The sequence below is a fragment of the Linepithema humile genome, chromosome 2, assembly GCF_040581485.1.
Source record: "Linepithema humile isolate Giens D197 chromosome 2, Lhum_UNIL_v1.0, whole genome shotgun sequence".
NCBI classification, from domain to species: Eukaryota; Metazoa; Arthropoda; class Insecta; order Hymenoptera; family Formicidae; genus Linepithema; species Linepithema humile.
The window spans coordinates 28326555-28333515 of record NC_090129.1 but is presented as its reverse complement, the minus strand read 5'-3'; positions in this window follow the sequence as shown (position 1 = coordinate 28333515).

The window sequence follows — 6961 nt, the reverse complement described above, 5'->3', positions numbered from 1 at the left end:
TCTGGAGACCATTTTTACTTTTTATTTTTCACCGCGAGAGGCGTGTAACACCTTACCATCCAATTAACCGGTGCCAATCGGTAAAGAAAACAAAGTGCAGCTTTTATCTTTTTATTTTCCCTGCAAAGCGCTTTATACGGATTTAATCCTCTCAGAGAGATGATTCGTACAAATGTTTCACAGCCAATCGGTTGTTTTAAATGTTATATTTCAACGTTGTTTATCTGTAAACGCTTTATATTTTTTTTATCAAAAAAAAAGCATTAGAGATATGTATGTACATCGAAGATTAATTAAAGAGTAGTACAACTGCGATTTTATAAAGCGGAAGCGAATGCGTAATAATTTTATTTCACGCTTTATAAGAGAAACAAGTGGATTGATCTTTAAAAATTGCGTTGTCTCGTTACAATTTAATATACATAATTAAAATCGCATCTCCATATATTAAACCTCCCTGCGCAGAATTCATCGTGCGGAAATCAAAATTATAAATCACGTACTCTGGAGTGTAATCAGTAAACGTTTGGTATATTAAATTGTTGACGATGTATTGCGCGCTCGATCGCACTTTGTGATGTTTTTCCTTCTTCGGGCATTACTGGAGGGCGTGGCTTGTATTATATCGAAGGGTTGAGCGTGTATCTGTCGCGACATGGAATACGAGGTGCTCTCGAATTTCATCCTGCGGAGGAATCGGGGGCAATTGGAATATCCATCGTGCATTTGCATAATTCAGGATCGACGATGGGGATAGAACGCCCACGTAGCCGCGTCGAATCACGATCGTCTTACGGGTCCACCTCTTTCTTTTTCCTTGTTTACCAGGACGTGCTTGATTACCGAACGCCGTTATTACTGACGATGCGCGAGCGGGAAGTACGAGGGTGGCGGAAGAGAGACGGGAGGCGGGCGGTAGGACTCGTTTTGCAAATTCGCGGTTGATTGAAAAGCTCGTGCGGCATAAAAACGGGCGAGTAACTGCGGCGATAAAAAAAAAACAGGCCGGGTGATTACTCTCTTAACATGGGCCAGGGAGCATGGGATTATGTTCGTTAACTAAAGCTCGATCTGCGTGGCCGACGACTCGATCTGCGTCGGGCGGCGAATTCGTACGATACATTGTCGTGCGTCTTCCTTTTTCGGTTCACGTTTCGTCCGCGCGGTTATTAACTTAATCTCGGTGATTATACAGTTACATGAGTTATCATTTAATATTTTATCGCCGGCGCAACTCGTTTGCTCATCGTTCCGATATCATAACATCGATACTGTGTGTACGCTGCAAAAAGAAAAGATATTAATATAAAGTTTATGAACATAGCGAAAGTAGATCTACACGATCATCAAATTAGTTGATGATTTTTCATTTTTTACATCGAACAAATTGCAGAGAGTGACTCGCCGTTATTGTGAACAGCTAATTTCCTACGTTTGATTCCAACACAAGGTTTAATTTCGATCACACGAAACTTGTTTTCGCGAGAAAATCGTTGCCTGAGAAATTTATGTCATTTTTGCAAAACTCTTCGTCGATATGAAATAGAATACAAAATCCAAACTCTTTCTACACTGAAATTATCGCCAAAAAAAAAGAGCAAACTATAATAATCTTTGCTGTTTGCGAGCGATGTTTGAATTACTATCAGCTTGCGGTAGTCGGCACGTGAGTACAATGTACAGTGTGTCTGAAGCGGCACAACTGATATCATAAACAAGACACCGCAGTGCGCGGCATGAAGCGCGGCTTAATCTACTGCAAATATAGGGCGCTTCACTTAAATCAAGGCAATGTCAAGAAGAGAGAACGGACCCCTTTGTCGGGTCTAATCTGTACAAATAGTCGTATATCTAGCAGTCGTCGACCAAGCTCACGGTTTATCCGAATTTATCCTGGTAGCAGCTTCTGGAAAATGTCGGGACAAGATTCTATTATACTCTCGCCGCCTCCTTATATATTTTTTTTTATTTGAAATTTAAATTGTAAATTTAATTGAACGTTCGCTTGAATTTAATGAAAAGTCCGTCTGTGTGCAAAATAATCGTAAATTATGTTCAAAATTTACAATTATTGTCGGAGAATATTTATTCAAAAGCAGAGGACTTTGATTCAGCGACATAATTAACAAATAAATTCATTCTATTCACCGAATTAATTTACGATGTCTCATTTTAATATATTTCCGTATACAAGAACATTTATTTTCTCCCGAGAATTTCTGACACAACCGTCATAATAGTACATCATTACGGAAACGTGATTATGCATTTTACAAGGAACGGCTTTTAGTGGAAATGAGGTAGCGCACTTTTGAATGGCGGCTTTTACGCTACGCCGTGTGCACGCGCGCGTACATAGCAGAAGAAGGTCTCATCTATATCCGCCGAAAGAGAGACCCGGTGCATTATCGCGCGGCTTCCGCTTTACAAGATTTTCTTTGCGCCGATCGCGGCGCGGCCTCCAATTAACGCTTTCCGCGACGCTCAAAAGACCCGGCGTAGCGCTTGAAAATGTATTAAAGCGCTCGCGCGCGCGCGCGCACGCGTCGTTTGCCACCGCCTTTTACAACATTTGCAGACACCACAATGTATGCTCGCCGCGGATGCAGCTCTCCGCACGATCGCCGTTCTTTATTCAGTCCATATTTTTCGCAAACGCTTGTCGACGCAGGCACCCGCTGCAAATATCGAAGAGCAAAAGTTTCGCGTGCGCGATAAAGGCAAAAGCGTCTCTATACGCGCGCGATGTGCTTTTCAATTTCTTTGTCGTTACACTCGGTGTATTGTGACGTGACATGTTTTCGACGGGACATCCGATATTCAGCGGAATTTTGCGCGAGAGGTACGGAACGCCTCTATTTGTACGCTCTCGGGATGGAATACCGCGATAAACATCATCCCGGCGCGGAATAGCGAAACGCTCCGCGGGATGGGATGTGTATCGGATTCAGTTTTTCAGCCGGGGAATCGATCAGCTTGAACCCATCTGACCTCGCGAGGACGTAAAGGGTTGAAAGTGGAAGAAGCTGCGGTAGGAAGGGAGGCGGGAGGGCGTGAGTCTGAAAATAAGAAGATACAGATAAAAGAGCTGGCTGCACGTTGGCCTAACAAGACTCAGGACTCGGGGGCTATTATCATAATTGTGGGCTGCAGGCAGCGGCTGTGCCCACAAACCAGAATGCCTCTTGTCTCATCTACCTTCGTCGTCTTCTTCTTCTTCTTCTTCTTCTTCGCCTCCTTCTTCTCGTCCTTCTTCTCCCCCTCCCCCGCCTCCGTCCTCGCCGCCGAGACCGTTTCTTTTTCGCGGCTTTTTACTTAAAGCCTCACTCTCTTGCGCCTCGCGCGTCCCTTACCGGGTCTTTTACACGCGCTGGAGACAAATGGAGTGGCCTTCGCATTCAGCCTCCGCGTTCCATATTTCCATCTAAATTAAGAAAACGATGAATAATCCACACAAGGCGACCCGATGCGAAGCCGCACAAAGGAATCTTCTGCGATGCGAAACGGGTCGTGTGAAGTAATGCCTTTCATCCATGATATTTCCATTCCATTATACGTGATTAATGAATACTGCATATTTAGTATAACACAAGCAGCGCATCTGCAAATGATAAAGATAACACACAACTCTCTGCCGGAAATGAAGCTTTTGCGCAGCGATATTTCGAAATGACAAGCAACATAGTGATGATATGAGAAACGAGTAACTAATTATGCAGCTAATGACATGGGATGCACTATTTAGGTAAAATTACAGTCGGCTGGATGCCTTCCGAACATTCGTTATTAAATCCGGCAACATATGATGTGGGTCCTTCGACGCGGACCACCCTGAACCGAGTGAAACGCAAACAACCGTGTTTCTCCCGCTCCTCAAAACGAGGCTATGCGGAACATCTTGTTTGCCCTTTTCTAATTTTGGTATTAATCGTGAAGAAACAGAACCGAAGAGAATATTTTGGAAGAAATTTAAAAAAGCGCATCGTAGAGATGTCGTATATTAAATATGCTTTTTTTAAAATTTATTATTATCTTTTATACTGCCATTTATTATATCGAAATAGCACAATATTACAAGTATAGTAAACATTTTTTAACGTATTAATTAAATACACTCAGAGTTTTGTAGGACGTCGATATTCATTTCTTTATTACGTAACGATCCAATTAACGTTTGTTCACTCCAATTATTAGAGAGTGCCTCTACTTGCATTTCCATCATTTATAACTACAAATTTATGAAGGGATTATGTATCAAATATTAAAATGTAAAGACTTGTTATTAATAATTGGACTTTAAATTAATATTTTTGATTTCTTGCTTGGTGAATTTAATTAAATTTATTTTATCAATTTTAATATTAATTAAAAATGTCATTTCTTGCTCTTATTATTATTTAATAATGTCCGTAGAACTATCTCATACATCGTATAATCCAGTGTGCTCCTTCCCCTTCTAAGAGGCAAATTAGAATTAACGTTTCATTAAAGTTCTTAATGAGAATTCAAGATGTCGCGGAGCGTATTATGCGATTCTTTGAAACAACCGCGGAAAAGTTTTCGCCCGCTGTATAAATATAAATGCAATCGTGCCGTAACAAGATTCACGCTCTCGAATCTTCTCTTTTTCCAGCGGGGAGCGCGAAGCCGAACGGGTTTACAAGCAGGTGCAATAGGATATTCGTTTTCCTGTAAATTATGCGAAATAAGCAAACACACTACATCCTCAAATTGTTGCACGTTGTGTCGAGAGAGCGTTTTTTTTCCCATTTGTTTCCCGTGCACTCTTTCAGCGAGAGATGCCAGGGGCGTGTATGTTTGTTTAGCTTCGGTGTACCCTGTTATTAGGGACCGCTGCCCGTGCCCCTCGACAACCGTGGGGCCCACGCCGAGATTTTGGGCGCCGCGAGCCCGATCATGCATTCCCTTCCACCCTCCGTCGCTCCCCACCTATCTTACTTCATTTCGTGCGTAAAAGAAGTTCTCCGGAGAAAAAGAACGGCGAGATAAATTCGGAGGGGGGAGGAAGGGGGGGTCCCCCGATTCGCAGCGGGCTCTTTGCCTTTATCTAGATCCTGATTTAGATTCCACCGCGTTTTAATTTATTGCAACCGATAGCGACGATTATACGGAAACGACTATCCGGTTGGGAAGAATACGCCAACTTGCGGCCCGTGCAAGTAAAAAAAAAGAAAGATGACGTGACGAAGTAAAGGAGTTAAAAACAAAGTTTAAATACAATTTGGAAATTTAACCACAGATATTCATTAAGAAAGCAACAAATTTCTTTTTAGCAGTTGAATTATTGAAGGCTTTTCAACTCCAAATTTTACCAGAACACGTAATTAAGTATAAATATTTATTAATGTTCTCCACTTTTTATTTTACAGAGTTCGCTTCCGAGAGTCGCATTTGTAATATTATTATTCGTATGCGTCTCGTTAATATCGTGCTTCTGTCACAATTTATATGATACGCATTCACGTGTACGATTTGCATTCATCGGGAATGAGAAGGAAATTCATGTGTTTGGTCGTTTTTGTGGGGCGATTCGTGGGATCGCGCGACTCCTCTTTCTCTCGATGCACAATGCATCCCTGATGACATATCCTGTAGGTCCGCAATTGAATACTGTCTCTTTGCGCGGATGGCACGTGACAAAGACCCGAAGGCGCGTCTCGCACGCGACCACACCCCGTCGCCGTTATTTGTTTAATTTAAGGGTATTGTTGCGCGCGGTGTTTTCGTCGGCCGCCGCGATTTATTTCGGCCACGCTCGTTTCCTGCATTTTTAACGTGGGAGACAACGCCGTGTGCAATCGGACCGACCGGTCAAAGGTATCCGGGCGTTATTTGACTTCGGCTCACAGCCGCGGACAGCGCAGAATCGTTTGCGGGGCTCTCGCGATCGGTTATTGCCCCGGAACTCTTATTGCCATATTGATGAAACTTTTCACGTAACCATTTATTAGCATCTCCTCTGCACAACGATAAATAACGCTGTACGCATGTATTATGCATGTAATATTACAAAACGAACGTTGACTCGCGCGTAAATTATCGTTTCGCAGATAACTTAATGGCCAGTTAAATATTTCGCGTATCATTTTTGCATAATTGGATTTTCATAACTGGTTCGAGAGGATTTTTTTATCAATCGATACTGAGATCGCGGTCTCAACGTTGCGCTTGGACGCGCAATGCGCAATCTTACAACGGGAACTGGTACTTGCTGCTAGAAATACTCTTCAAACACTGTTCAATAGCCTACTAAAGATAAATTCCTGCGTATAGAGGGCCCTCGATGGGCCTCAAGGCCCAAAGGTCCGATAATATCCAGAGAGTACATGACATAACCGATTGTCGATGAGTAAGTTTATGTACAACTGCGATCGTGTCGTAAACTTTATGACAAATTATTTATTTTGTCCTTATAATATTAACACAAACTTTTTTACGTCGACGCTGTAAACTTATAAATTAAAAATTATAAAATATTTATAAAACAATATATTAAAAATATGTTGCCCGGAATTTATGGATTACGCATTGTTCATCAGCATAGAACTACGTTAGATATAATTTGTTTATCTAATTTGTGCTTAAATATAAAATATTGCAGGCTAAGTGTAAATGTTCGAACTTGTTTACCGTTTAATAAATAAACATTTATCAATTTATTCATAAAATTTATGATATATTTAAGAGTTATTACACGTAATTTATTGTTTTGTCTGTTTTAGTCTCAGCCGTCATATTTTCAACAAATATAGAAATAAGTAAACATAACACATTATTATTCAGATTAACAAATCTAATTACATATAAAAGCTAACACAAAATATAAATATAGCTAAATTATAAATAAATGTTAAAATATAAATGTATGTATTGCACATATAAATGTACACACACATGCATTTTTTTATTATAATTTATAATAAAATTTTGAATCTTCTCC